The following is a 14,995-nucleotide window of genomic DNA, read 5'->3' as shown; positions in this document are numbered from 1 at the left end:
AGAGAGAGGGGAGGCGATAATAGGAAAGGATTGGAGAAAATAAAAGGGAAGGGATTGCTGCTGTGGGGCCTTGTAAGCCTAATCTCTAGATATTCTCTTTTATATACAGGTTATACGATGTATAAACTTTTATAAGAGTGATCATGTCTTTGCTGCACCTGTTCTTAGCTCTTGGGCACATTTCCAAGTTATATGATAAAGAAAGAAGCTCAGCTTCAGCTCACGGTGAAGGCTGCAAAGGCCCCAGACCTTAGTCCAGAGGCTGCCCTCATTCCTCGTGGCTTTCTTTACATTAACACGACATCATATGATTATTTCAGACAATACAGAGAGTTGGGGGTGATAGGGGGAGGGGGGGTGCTGATGTTGCCGTCCACTTTGAAAAGCAGCTGTAAGCTCAGTGGGAGTCACAACCACTGCAACACTGGGTCAAACACATGACACACACACACACACACACGGTTGTGGAGCTGATCTGTCACAAGCTGGGGAATGACCACTTATGTAGGCCACCGCTTCCACACAACATTGCTGATAATGTTCACATGTGTGGCTACACTACAGTCTCGGGCTCCTCCTTAATATCCTGTCAGCGGCCCTCTGGTAGCTCCGACTGGGATTCAATAGTTTGACAAAGATGTGTGTTGTTTTCGGGAGAGCATGGCATGTGTTGGCATTCTCTGCTTGTAGTGCTTAATAATCCCCTCACGACAATATACCTTGTGACAATTACAAAAAGTCAAGCAGCCTAGATGTTTTCAGTTGCTTGTTTCAGTCGTCTTTTAACCATGCAGGAAACATCAAAGCTATGTGTCATGTAGAGCCACTGTGAAGCAGGAGGTCTCCCTCTACCAGGTGGACCATCAGCACCTCTGTCCTCCAGCTTAATCAATAGAAACCACTTTGGTTTACCTCTTTTTATCTGCTCGTATACACCTCTATCAAATAAAACACACACACACACACACACACACCACTCCCATTTCAACTTCCTGGTCCACTGCATTACCGTAAGAGTGGGCTTTTAAAATATTGGGCCTTTCGCCCTCTGCCTCATTCCCATCATGACTAATGAGGCCCATGTGACACAATCTCAGACTTAGACTTAAAGGCTAGCCACAAGCCTGTAGGCTAGTAAAATTTCCATCCCTGATTCACTGCCATATTAAGTCTCCATACACCATCAGACCATTAGTCTTATCATAAATTTTGCCGCCCCACTCTTAAGCACTTTTCTTTTTTTCACATCTGTGATTTTCTTTTTTCATTCCCCCCCTCTCCCCATCCACCCCCTTTTTTCTCTCTCCTCTGTCCTCCATCCTTGTCTCAACTATCTTCTCCTTAATATGTAACATCTGGCACACACTTTTATCCATTTTGTGCTCCTCCACGAATGGCCGGGCCTCACTGCCATTTAAAGCCCCAAACGTGGTCACTGAGACATGCAGCAACTTCTTCCTCCTTTACCACTTCCCCTCTCAGCTCCTGTGGGTTTGTTGTTTTTTTTTTTTTTTTTTTCTTCTCTTCCTTGTCTTCATTCATGCTGTTGAGTTGGCTGTAAATGGAAATTATTGTCGCCCTCGCATGGTTCAGATGACAACTTTAAATCATTGTTAAACAACACGACCAGTATGCGGAAATATGACAATAGCTTGTGTAATTTCCCTTTAATCTCTGCATTAAAATTCAAAAGGGGTTAATCAGCACATTGCAGGGCATTTTCTACAGTTTAAGTGGAGCCCTGCGCCGATATCTCAACAATAATTCAAAGGTGAGGTTTAACAAAAACAGTTAAATCTGTTAATTCATTCATGTTGAGTCAGACTCTAGCGAGTCTCATAGAGACATTGTTCGAGGGTTTACAGATGAAAGGGAGCATGTTTAAGGTGATCAAAGGTCTACTGGGCCCTCTTATTGATTAACAGGCCCTAAATCTCATCGTTAAGGCTCCAATCTCAAACCTAGATGATCCCTGAATGACTCACGTCAGCCTGAAACTTGTGTTCAATTATATCATACATTTCATTGGTGATAAAGTTGCTTTTCTGGGATGAGGGCGGTTTCTCCATGTTGACGCTGTTAGCATAAACGGCGACTGACTGGCGAATATTTTTATGTGGCCTAAAGGGAGTGCCTCTGGGTTTACAAGTTGACCACGCGTGTGTGTGTGTGTGTGTGTGTGTGTGTGTCTATACGTGTGTCTATGAGTCAACGTTTGATTCAGGTGAAAAACATTTCATTGCATAACGTATTCTTCTTTATTAAGTTATGTCTTAATCACTGTGTTGAATCAGCTGTCAGTCAGCTTAGATAAGCAGGACTTTGGATATGCATTTACCTATGTGTGTGTGTGTGTGTGTGTGTGTGTGTGTGTGTGTACAGCTTACTGGTAGTAAGTGAGAGGTGTCTGGTTAAGTGGTTACTTGTCAACACTCTTCAGTAAGAATTTCTACTATCCAAGTGCTTGGAATACTGTCTGGGTAAAGAGCCCTCTCGTGTGTCATAACAGTGTATGTTCGTGTGTGTGTGTGTGTGTGTGTGTGTGTGTTTACACCCCGGGAGCCTCTTTGAACCTGTACCTTGCTGCCAAGGTCCTAAATGCAGTAGAGCCGCCTAATGAATTTTTCTTTGGGTCTTTCATCCAGACAGAAGTTTACACACAGACACTCGAGGTGGTTGTTTATAATGACTATAACTATGAGTACCGGTTGTCTAAATAGACCGCTCATCAAACTAAATGACACTTTAACACGGGCAACAAGTGGAAGCTCTGGGCTTTAACATGTCATTAAGAGTCATGGAGAGTTAGGGAGCTACTGAAAATGACTGTAATTTAGCTGGAAAAGTCCTTCACCCCTTTGGCAAAAACACCTTGTCGGTCTGTTCCCGTGAAAATGATGTGGACCCGAGCGGCCGCTAGCAGAAGCTGAGGCGGGGCCGGAGTCAGCGGGTACAAAGGTTTCAGCCAGGTGCATTGTTTAGCTGTTTGCCTTTCAGCGCTTGTTGTTACCTCGCCTCTGTTTTCCGTGCAGCATGTAAGAGGCCGAGGCCTCGACCTAGAATGTCATAACGCAGGAGAGTGGTGTCCGTCTTCTCCTCTAAACTCCTGGCAAGAAGTGACAAAGCGTTTTTCCCCATAACTACTAGAGAGAGAGAGAAATGCTTTAAATAAAGGCCATGATTTGAATGATTACATCATGGAAAAAACGTGTGGTCATGTTGTTGGAAAAGCAGCACACAACAAAAGTTGTTTGTGAAGTGCGGCCTTCAAATGCAAAGGTCGCTAAACCAGTCACACAGGCGACGATGTGAAGCCCCAAAATGATTTCAATAAGTGGCTTGGGTTAATCTGTCTGTCCCTGCCGGGCGCCCACTTGTGAAAGTACAGCACGACGATCCATTGTGAAGTTATTATGTCTCTAGCACCTGCAGCGACCTTGATTTCTACTGACTATTTTCCGATTGCCTGCTGAAGTCAGGCCATGTGATGAGTCAATCAGTAACCCACTGGCCACTGTAGCACGTGTGTTTATATGCGTGTGTGTGGTTCGAAGGTCAAAGGTATTTATATGACAACAGCTAATCATAAACAAATGCTATCTTTGATGACAGTGCTAATAAGAGCTTTATATGGATATACTGTATGATCTGAGCCAGTGCATACGTGTGTGTGTGTGTGTGTCTCTACTGATTTCCAACCACCTTGACCTCTCAACTATATGAACAACACACAACCTCCTTAAGTATTCTTACGCGTGTGTGTCTCTGAGCATGCATGTGTGCCACTGAGGTCTCAGTGTTTACCAGTGAATTGAAGCTGTTGTGACACCCGTGTGTGATGTCATTAGCTCAGGTTTTACTCTTCAAATATGGTCAACAGCCACCAAAAACCAGCCAGCCAGCGGCACAAACACGAGAAACAGTCCCTTCTGCAGCGCGGCCACTCCCTGCGTTACTAAACCCCTCCCATCATGGCTTCCTGTGCCTCTAATGAGCAAAGATGCCGCAAGTTTCTCTCTGCTCTCAGCCTAAGAAGGTCATCATTGACTAATTCACTCCCACCAACTCCTCTCCTCCCCATTTGCATTTATATTGTCTCCTCTTCTTCCTCTTTCTGTCGCTCTTATCATAAGGAGAAGTAGATTTTTTTCCCTCTGCTCATGGCACTGGGGAGCTGAGGCTAATAAACAAGGGCAGTTTTGGTGTGTATGTGGGTGTGTTGGCGGGGGAGGGGAGAAGAACCATGAAAGGCCTGTTGCAAATGGGTAAAGTCAGCCATAGGGGGTGGACATGAATACTATATCTATTATCCGCACACAGAAAGAGTTAAACATCTGCTGCCTTGACTCTTACTGCTGCTAGACTGCAAGGCTGCAGCTCAGTACAGAAAAACATTAGTTGCAATTAGCCTTGAGTGAGGTTGAAAGCTAAGGGCTTGGAGATGTGGACATCTTAAGAGGGAATGAGGGTGAGATGGGAGCTAAAGATAAAACAGATAGAGGGGAGAGACAAGAAATGCACTCCGTGTTGGAAATGAACTTTGTCACATACAGGAGTTTTATTCTTGCTTCATTGCATCTTCAACCGTGTGTGTGTGTGTGTGTGTGTGTGTGTGTGTGTGTGTGTGTGTGTGTGTGTGTGTGTGCGTGTGTAATAATAAAATAAAAGTCCAAGTCATGTGAGGTCGAGCTGAATGGAGCAATGGTGGGATTTTCTTTCTTTTCCTTTGGACTAGCAGCTAAGAAGTTTAAAGAAATATACATTTATATATATTCTGATACCACTCTCATATCCATCTGTTAAATTCAAGTTTAGCTTAGCACAAAGATCATAAACAGCTAGCTGGGCTAGCCTAGAGTTCACAAAATCTGCCTTCCAGTTTGCCTGATATCAGACAGAACTGTCGAGTCATTTTCCAATCATAACAGACCACCGTATCGACCTGACCCTAAAGTCATATTTAAGTGGACACGTGATGTGTTGCCAGGACGACATACTTTGTGCCGGAGTTTTAAGAGTGGAGCGTAGTGAACCAGGCGATATTAAGAAGACATGCTGTATACCTAAGATTAATTTGATAATTAAGGAGGTCATATCAAACTCAAAACATGTCATATATTGTTTAAAAACAATCACAAAACCATTGGACCAGGATGTGTGCCAGACTAGTTCCTGACCAGCAACTAAGTAAAATGGCATGTTATGGTTTTTGACAAATGTGAAAAGGATGTGTTGAGTGGCGTTGGTTGGTGAATTTTGTTACTTTTGGACAGAGACCAGCCAGCTCTTTCTCCTGTTTCTAGTTTGCATGCTATGCTAAGCTAACCAGCTGGTAAGAGAGTGGTATAAATCTTCTTATTTGACACTCAGCTACAAAGCAAAAAGCATACTTCCCAAAATGGTGAACCTTTGTAATTGTCCTCTCCTATCCCTGTCTGTCTGTCTGTCTGTTTGTCTGTCTTTCTTTCTTGCTAAACAGGCTTTTCCATCTTCTCCTCTTTCCTCTCTCTCTCTCTCTCTTGTCTTTGCAGCCTGTTGAAAAGTGACTGGCTGACCAATTGTTTGCCATCTGTGACTGGTCATAGTGTCAGAGAGGGAAGCCCTATTCACCACTCTTCCCTCACCCCCTTCCTGTCTCACTCCCTCCTTCCTCTCTACACCCCCCTCTACCATGATACAGCCAATTGATTGGTCGTTTGCAACGTCATTGATCTGTGGGTCACCGTGGTGATGGTCTCACTCCAAGGCACAGGCCAGTTACCAGCTGTGTCTGTCTGTGTGTGTGTGTGTGTGTGTGTGTGTGCATGTGTGTGTGTTGTGCCTGCCAGCTGGACAGTTCGTGCTCCGATTGGATTAGCTTCCCATTTAAAGCCCAAATGGATCCTTAACTCCAACCCCCCACTTCTTACACACACACACACACATTGACCACGCCCCATCATGGCTTCCTATGTCATCCTTACACAACTTTACACAACATAAAACTTGAACATTTGAAATTCTCTTCACATGAAGAAACCATTCACACATCTGTTTTGGAGACTAGAAACATCCACAGCATCACAACAAGTATTGCACGAAAACGCTGCATCTCTTAAACAGTCCCAGGTGAGCGTTTTCAGAAGAGCGTCCACTTTGGTGGACACTCAACTTCACACAAAAATGGGACAAATCTAATATTTTATGACTTTTAAATGTTGAAACGTATTCATTGTTGAGAAATCATTAAACTTGCATGTTTAAATATATACAGTCTCCTCACAAATGTAGCCTGTCAATTACATAATATTCGTGATTAAAAGGTGAAATGAGGTCTTAAAAAGGCTGGTGACCCGTGCCCTACAGGCTGTGTTGGTCTCACTCCAGCTGCTGGCATGGAGCTCTAGAACAAAAGCAATGTGCTCGCGCTAGCTCCGCACTCATACAAAACATCCTCCGGTAATAATCGATCAAAGAGAAATCGTATGATTATTAGGGATGCAGTTGATCAAGAGCTTGAAGTGTATAACCAAGTTTTCAGATTATTTTTGGTCAGACAAAGGGAGCCTCTCTGTCAACTAATGTAATAACCACGTGCAGCTGTGCAGCTTCTCTGGAAGTAGTTTTTTTTTTCTTTTCTGTTCCACACATCAGGCCCTGTGACCTCTCCTCTTTTTCTCTTCCCCTTCCTTTGCACCCACCTCACTTCCTCCTGCTGTTCTGTGCTCCTATTGGCCCAAAGTAGCAGCTGAGGGGCCTTTTAAGGATGTGAGCTTTGATTCAGGTGTCGTGCAAACCACAGCCGGACGGCAGCTTCCATCGCCTTGAACACTGATGTAAGAACTGAACCCAAAGCAGCATGTAAAGACATCCTGATGAGTTTACTGCACGCAAAGACAGACATGTGAACGTGATCACACAGGAGTCAAATATAAAAATATAAAAGAAATCTTCATCTTTACTGCTCGAGCTAAGAAGAGTGATGGGCTTATCTGTCTCTGTATCTAATTCTATCTCCCACACACACACGGTACACACTCTTTATTCACCCCCTGCATGGCGGTGAACCCAGGGAGGCTTATCTATTCTCCACCATCTGTCTCTGTCTGATGGGAGGGCTCCTCCTCTCAGATTGGCTCCTTTCGCGAGCTGGTCGCCCTCTGATTGGCTCGTTTTGGGAATTTTCGAGCCTTTCTGACTGGCCCCGGCCCTGCTTTTACTTCCTGATCTTCCTCATCCCGTCGCTGCCCCCTCAGCTGCAGCTCCAACGCAGTGAGAAAGGTCAGCCACCTACACACGCCCATGCACTTTGGTCCGCATAGTCCCTGGCACCCGGCTCTGTTTGGACGTTCCTTACATAACATCACCGCCTGTCGTGCCTCCCTGCTTTTCTCTCTAATTTCATCGCTCTGCATCATTCTCTTCTTGCCTCTGTCTGGGCAAACATCAATCATGTGTCAACAACCCATGGAAGCGTTACATATAAACACTTGAAGAGGAATTTTAGCAGTGAGCCACATCCTCCTCTCAGCTCCAGAGATCCCCCCCCCCCCTCCTCTCCTCTGCATAGTAACTGAGAGCCCACCCTCTCTGTTCGCCACCAAAAAACAACTTCAATGCGGTGCTGCAGCATGCACCCAGTGCCCCTGAATGACCGAGTAAAGTTTGCAAGCGTTGCTTTGCTTTGTTGTATTGTAGCACTTCTTTTTTTGTTTTAAGCCAGCGGGCAGGTTTGTGTTTGTGTGTTTGTGCGGGCTATATTGTTTTGTATGGTGCGACGCTGTTCATTTCTGTTTGCAGTTCCCACCCTGCTCCTCTGTCTCACTCGCCGTTTGAATGGGCTGCCTGCTCCGTGCTGATTGGCTGCTGGCGGCTGCCATATAAGGACATAGGGCAGCAGCAGAGACAGGAAGTGGGGTATGGAGGAAGTGGAAAGCCGGCTCTCGGAGACCGGCAGCAGAATGTGCAGCCTATAGAGAATTCATAAGATATTGCCACACCTTTCCTCCGATCCTTCTCCATCATTTGTTTTTCCAGTTTTAGACGTGTCATCCCTTCATTTTCTCCTCTCTTCCTCCCTCTACAATTCTCATGAATCATCCTCTTTTCTTTTGCACTCCTCCCCTGTTTTCCTCCACTCATCTCCCTCCTGATTTAGCATCTTCTGATCAGCACATTGAAAAAACATGTATGGAGCCATTTGCTAGTAGCTGTTGTGCTTATAAGTGTGCTCAGAGGGTGTGACTGGAAGCCTCTTAATCACTCATGGCGGCGATCTTTCAGCTTAGTGCTGCGCACTGGCTTTACTTTACAGCCGAGGGTCGGGCAAAGTCCACTCTGAGCTATGCAGCAGTGAGTACATAGTGTTTGTTATATGAGTGCAGTATGATGTAATGTGTTGGGGTGAGACATGGAGGGAGAGCTGCACCTTAGCAATGCCGAGGGAGTTTCTGATGAGAAATGTACACGTGCTGGGCATTTTAAGAGTCGATTCCATTGTTTTCAGACTCCATAACTGGAAACACTTTTAAGCTAATAAATAAACCCAATCAAGAAAGTGGAGAGGAACCAATGCTCTGCACGTCAGCCAAGGTGGTTCGGGGGGAGTCCACCTGCAGGTGACACCCAGAGGCCACGCCCAGGACACACTGTAGAGGTCAAATAGCCTGGAAACACCTCAGGAAGGACGTGAGTAAGGAGAAGAATGAGTTACATCCATCGCTAAGTCTGCTGCCACCATAAACCAGAACAGGGTGAGAAGTGGAAGATGGATGTTCAGCATTTTGGGTAATACACAATCCATCTACCAGCACCTCTAAAGGAGTCATGACATCACCGTGAGGCTGCCAGATGTCCCCATTTAAAGTCTTTGTGCTAAGCTAAGCTAAGCTAAGTGTCTGCTGGCTGTATTTAGAGTGATACAAATCTTCTCTTCTTCTAACAGCATGAAATCAGGCTCATGGCCTCCATCTTTTTTTTAACATCCGGCCTACGGCCTTGTCACCATCAATCAAGTACATAGCTTTATCACATTTTGACACAGTGAACCCTAATTATGACGATGCACTCATGACTCATGTGCTCACGTAGCCTTTGAGTAATGTCTCCTGCTATTCCCACATGAGCACGGGTCAAGACAAAGAAACGGTTGAAGATTTTCAGTGACAGAAGCCCAGTATGGTGCTCTTACCTGCTTTCTGTCTTATTCTTTGTAACCCGGTCACTGAAATAGTTATTTAAAGACCCCAGTGGCTAAAGTCAAGGATCATTTTCAAATCAGTCTAAAAGTCAAACTGTTTTTCAGCCATCACAGATGCAAGCGTCATGACATCAGCTGGTCTGACCCTCGTGGCCTGCCGGAGTCTGATTGTACCTGTGAAGTGGCTGTGACTTAGAGGACGATGACACCAGCCTAATTTCACAACTCCTTCCCCCCTTTTGTCTCTCTCTCTCTGTGGGTCTGCTTGTGCTGGAGTTGGCAGGAGTGTGTGAGGTGTTGTGCAGTTATCTGCATTCTTTGTTTGTGTGGGTATTTGTTGACCTGGGTGTGTATGAGTGAGGCCACACCCTCCTGTTAACGCCGACGTCCATAAAAGGAAATCTTTAAGTTTGTCACATGACAACAATCTGAGGAATGTAGGACTGGTCACATGGGATGCCGTCTCAAGGAAATCAGCTTCACCCCCTAAGGACTGAAATGATGTGTGTGTCTCTGTTTCTTTGTCCCATTAGGCTGATATGTTCCAGCGATGAACAGTGTGTCTTTTTGTAGTGTGCCTTCCTATGACTGTGTGTGTGGTTGTGACGACGGGGAATTCACAGCTCGAGAGATTTCACTTCTCTTCCACTTATGTTTCAGTAACTGGAAACTGCAGATGAGGACATTCTAGTTTCATTCTCAGGAGTGTGTGTGTGTGTGTGTGTGTGTGTGTGAGTGTGTGTGTGGTCTTCAAACTTGTCACTTTTACATCAAGATCAAATCACAGATGTTTTTTTGAATGAAACAACAAAATTAAAGTCCCCACTTCCTGTTCCCCTATGTCATAGGATGAAGCATTACATAACTCTATATTTGAGTGTGTGTGTGTGTGTGTTCATGTATGAAATGTACTCACACCATTTCCTTAAGCTGAGGCTGCTGTGTGGGCTGCAGCTGATGCTGCTCGGTGCTGCCTCCTACAGCTGCCGATCGGCTACTGAAACCACAAGGTTGTCACTTTCTGTCACAGAGAGGGACTTCCTATTAATTTACTACAGGGCACCATATAAGGTTAACAGCCCGCAGGTACACACACAGACTCCACTGTACGCTTGGCACAGTGGCACTGATGGAAGACTAAAGCTGTTTGTACCATGTTTCTGTTTATGTGCTGCAGCGCCGGTGTGCGTGTTGGTCATGGGGTCGGGTCATTTTGGTCAACAGCCTATTGAGGCCGTTTAGCTGCGGTCAGCATACCATTTCTGTTGTTTCCAAACTGGACCAACAGCATGACAGAGTTCCTCTTTTAGTGTCATTTATAATTTCCTGAATTGACAATTTTCACATCAGTGCTGCATACATGTATCCATCCCAACATCAACCCTCAAAACTATATTCCCTTGCACATTTAGAGAAGATCTGAAAATACATATAATGGAAGAGTATAAATGCTAGTTAGCTGCTTAATCGGCGTTCCAATTATGAGGGAGTCCTTGCAAAAAGTTTGAGAACCACTATATTAGAATAATGACTTTCATACAAAGAGAGAGGTAGACATGAAACTCTCAGTCAAACTAGTACTCTGTCCCTGTATCATCTAAGGAATGTGCTGTCTTACACCACAGGAAATTACTAAACAGATTCTAATTCAGGCATCTGTCCTTCCTGGCAGTTTGTTTATCTGTGCGTGACCTCCTCTGACTGCATTCCCACCACCTCGCCTCCCCCCCGGGCTTTTATAGGCAGGGAGAGACAGATAAAAAGGGACGCCGAGAGAAGGGAGGGGGACAGTCCGGGGTATCAGGTGAAATTATTCACGATCCTCCTCTGACTCAGGCGTTGCTCTTTCACATCGACATCACCACCATCACCACTCCTCCTCCCCCTCTTCCTCCTCCTCCCACCAACTACCCAGGGCCCTTTCTCCCTGGCCGAACCCCTCCCTCCTCCACCAGCCCGACAGAGGAAACTGGAGGAGGTGATGTAATGGCCGACGGTGCTCCTCCAGAATACAGACTCGCTACATTCCCCTCTCTTCATCATTACTGCTTCCCTTATCGTCTCCTAGACTTTGGTATGTTTCTCTGGCATGGCAATTAACTCCACCATCTCAGTGTGTAGGTTAACAAGCCTGTTTGGCAGCAGGGTGTCCAAATAAAACACCCCTCCCTCCGCCCCTCCTTCTCTCCAGACCTTCTCCTCTTCCTGCGCATTGTTACATTGACAACAAGATTTGCACAAAGCCGTGCCCTAGTTGCTCTCCTGTTTCCCTCTACACTCAGCACGCATTCACTTTTCTGTCCAGGGGAAAAAAGTGGAAACGCTTGTTCTGGAGAACCAGCTCAAGGTGTTTCACTGGAAGAGGATACAAGGAAAGAAAATAATAAGGATGGAGCCATTTAAGCGTATGCGTGTGCGGCTGTTTTACAGTAAATTATGTGGGATTCCCTAAGCAGTGAGTGTCAAACCCCAAAAATCTAGGTCAAGAGGCATCGTATTTTCCTTGCACTGTTACATAATCATGCACACACACACACACACACACACACACACACACACACACACACACACACACACACACACACACATTTATGTTGCTATAACCAAAATACACAACGTTAGCAGTGTGCTGGTGTGACGGTAAGAAGTAGGCAACTGTAAAAGCTCTTCACGAAACAGCCATTCCCTCTAGTGCCACAGCTCTACACACTGATATGAGAATGTTCAGTATTTGTGTGTGTTTAGGTGTGTGTGTGTGTGTGTGTGTGTTTAGGTGTGTGTGGTATGTGTCCACATAAGGCCTGACTGGATAGTATAAGAGAAAGATTAGGTGTTGGCAGGTAGAAGATAACTTGCTGCACAGTGATTGGCTGAGGGCTGCAGGTAATCACCTGGCCTAGATTGCCTTTCAAGGAGACTCTGATCACAGACCTACTCGTTCTTGATAGCTCCTTCCTTCCCTCCCTCCCTCCCTCCGTCAAATCATCCATTCCTTTATGTCTTCCCCTCCCTTTATCTCTGTTCTACCTCTCCCCTGTCTCGTTTTCCCTCTTTACCTTGCTGATTTCACACCCTCGTTTCCATCCTGCAGTTTAACACACTCCTCTGTGTTGCAGAAAGCCTAAAGGACAATAGAAGAAGGAGGAAGAAGGAAAGATGGGGGGTTGAGGCTCATCTGAATGTAAGCTGATAACCTGGAACGTACTAGCAAGCTGTTACATAAAGGATAGGAGACAACCCGAGAGACACGGTGTGTGTGTTAGTGTGTGTGTGTGTGTGTGAGAGAGAGAGAGAGAGAGAGAGAGAGAGAGAGAGAGAGAGAGAGAGAGAGAGAGAGAGAGAGAGAGAGAGAGAGAGCAGAACATGTGAGACACAGAAGCATCAGTCCATTTTCTGTCTTCTCTTTCGTTACTTTGGTAACCCAGTGATTGGTAACAACGACTGGATGAGTCACTGCCATATTTTTTCATGTAAAAGGAATTCACTTCAGTCTGTGGTTCGATTGTGAAGAGACCACGTTGTTGAGAAGAAATGGAACATGCTGAGTGTGTGAGTGAGTGTGTGTGTGTGTGTGTGCGTGCGTCTTTAACTCTTCCTTCTTTCACCGACTTAATTCCATAATATAACACCACATATGACCAAATGAACGGTTTGTGGTCTGATATATACAACCCTATAGACCACTTTACCTATTAGTCCCGAAAATAAAATAAAATGTTATTAATCATTTATTTTTATTTTTGTTTACATTTGTTTAAATGTGACTTGAATTCAGCATCAGAAAATATATTAAATAAAAAATAGGATCAGCTAAATGACTTGAACAGCGTATTACTATTTCTCTTATTGTGATTTCCGGTTAAAAAGAAGTGATACATTATTTTCAGAAATGACCTCTAGCCACAAAAAGCAAGCTTTTTTAAAAATGAGTGCTAGTTCTGTCAAATGTGCTTATAGATGTAAATGAGGAACCTAAAGAGTGAAAGTCAAGGTTGAAGCTGTAGAAGCAACTTTCCAGTCTATTTAAAGTGTTTGTGAGTACTGTGTCACCGTGGGTTCTTAAGGGTTAATGTCCTGCTCGAAAATCCAGTAAAACAGGAAGTAGATTCAATTGGGAATTATGTTGTTTGCATTAATTATTAAAAGTAAGGCTTTTACAGGGGGAAATCCCCTATGCACCACACTCATTTAATGTGAAGGTTATTTATAGTGAACAGACATCACAATACACTGTTGGGTGTTCTGTTGAACTCAATACATACTAACACACACACACACACACACACACACACACACGCACACACACGATATATTAAACATTAAAATGTGTTCTGCACTTGATGACTCATACAACAGAGGGACATTTCCATATCTTTGGTGACCTGACGTGTCCACTTTCATTCTTACTCAACAATATACGTCGACAAAGGCATCACATCCACAGCAAGTTGTTGTTTAACAGTTTCACCTGTGTGTCCAACCAGATCTCTGCACACTAATACAGGACAGGAAATCATGGGCTACTTATTCCAGATATGTCTCATTCAGGAGAGTAATGGTGCTTCATTAATGTCAAATTCATCAGTGTACAGACATGTTTAAAACATTTTGTATACAGTATTACAGGCTGCAGTATAAATCACGAACATCATGTGGATTAAGCTGCAACTGTCCAAATGTTTTCTTATAAACTAGCTTTCTGGTATTGTAAGTATATCCCATCCCCTCAGCAGAGTTCTTTCCAACATGGGGCACGACTGAGAGTCTGCTTTCAAACGTGGAAAACTTTAACTTTTCAATTACGTTTTGTCAGCTTTGCTACATTGGCTTGGTTGAGTTTGAGACCGGATCATGTGTTACATCACACAGGAAGTGGTCATTCAAAATGCTCATTAATAAGAAGTTCTTCTGAATATCTATGTGATTAAGCTTTTGATGAAAATGATCCCATCTTAGCACCAGTAATGACCAAAGTAAAGGCAAACTCCTGGGCCAAAGATAAAGATGCATTACACTCTATCCTGAGGCAGATCTACTGTATCTGTCTGTATAGAAGGGCGGCTGGTTAGTGTGTTTAAGATGGCCATCTGCACCAGATGTTAATGATCCCACTGTGTGTGTGTATGTGTGTTTGTGTGTGTGAGCAGATGGTGTGTGTCTGTCACACACATGCTGCCTCCCATTATCAGTTCTCAATCATCAATTATTCACACCAGGAGATTGAAACCAATGAAGAAGAAAAAAAACCCACTTAAAATAAATTTACTGTAAAATCAGTCAAATCGATGCCATTTAACCCTAAAATCTTAAAAATGACAAAAAACATTTTGGTCTGACCAAACTTCTGCACTCTGAATCTGGTCATGCTTGTTAAACAAAATGTGAGTTTTTGAAGGTGTGTGTGTGTGTGTGTACTGTATATGTGTGTAAAATGAAAAAGAGCAGAGCAGCTAAATCTTTCAGGGGGTCTGTGTAATAAGAGGCCAACAGAGAACAGCTGGTGTTAGTGCTTGACGACGTGTGTATTTGTGTGTGTGTGTGTGTGTCGTGTCCAAAGAGGCTCTGTAAAGGGGCCTCCAACCCTTTGTTGCAAGAGGGCATATGATTAGCATTGAGAAGTCCTTATTGCCCATGAAGAGACATAAAGAGAAATGGAAAACTGAGTCGAGGAAGGGAGACACAGAAAAGAAGAAACGGGGGGAGAGAGAGAATGGGAGAGGTAGAGTGGGGGAGAGGAAGAAGGGGACTCAGGGGATACAACAGGAAAGTGGTGGCAATGACCAGCAACACCTGTCAGCTCCACTAAATGTACCCTGT

At 44.4% G+C, this 14,995-nt stretch overlaps 1 protein-coding gene across 1 annotated transcript in view; it reads right to left on the bottom strand.

The window, feature by feature from the left end:
- Positions 1 to 2,174: 2,174 nt before the first annotated feature.
- Positions 2,175 to 14,995, bottom strand: part of smurf1 (SMAD specific E3 ubiquitin protein ligase 1) — a 75,583-nt gene continuing 62,762 nt past the window's right edge. Inside the window, exon 19 of the transcript XR_014599057.1 lies at positions 2,175 to 2,194. The gene's annotated coding sequence lies outside the window, so the exon portion shown is untranslated. The remainder of the gene's footprint in view (positions 2,195 to 14,995) is intronic.

Source organism: Eutrigla gurnardus (assembly GCF_963514095.1).
Source record: "Eutrigla gurnardus genome assembly, chromosome: 20".
Classification (NCBI taxonomy): Eukaryota; Metazoa; Chordata; class Actinopteri; order Perciformes; family Triglidae; genus Eutrigla; species Eutrigla gurnardus.
Note: the sequence above shows the minus strand (reverse complement) of the source record. Positions and strands in the feature narration are given on the sequence as shown.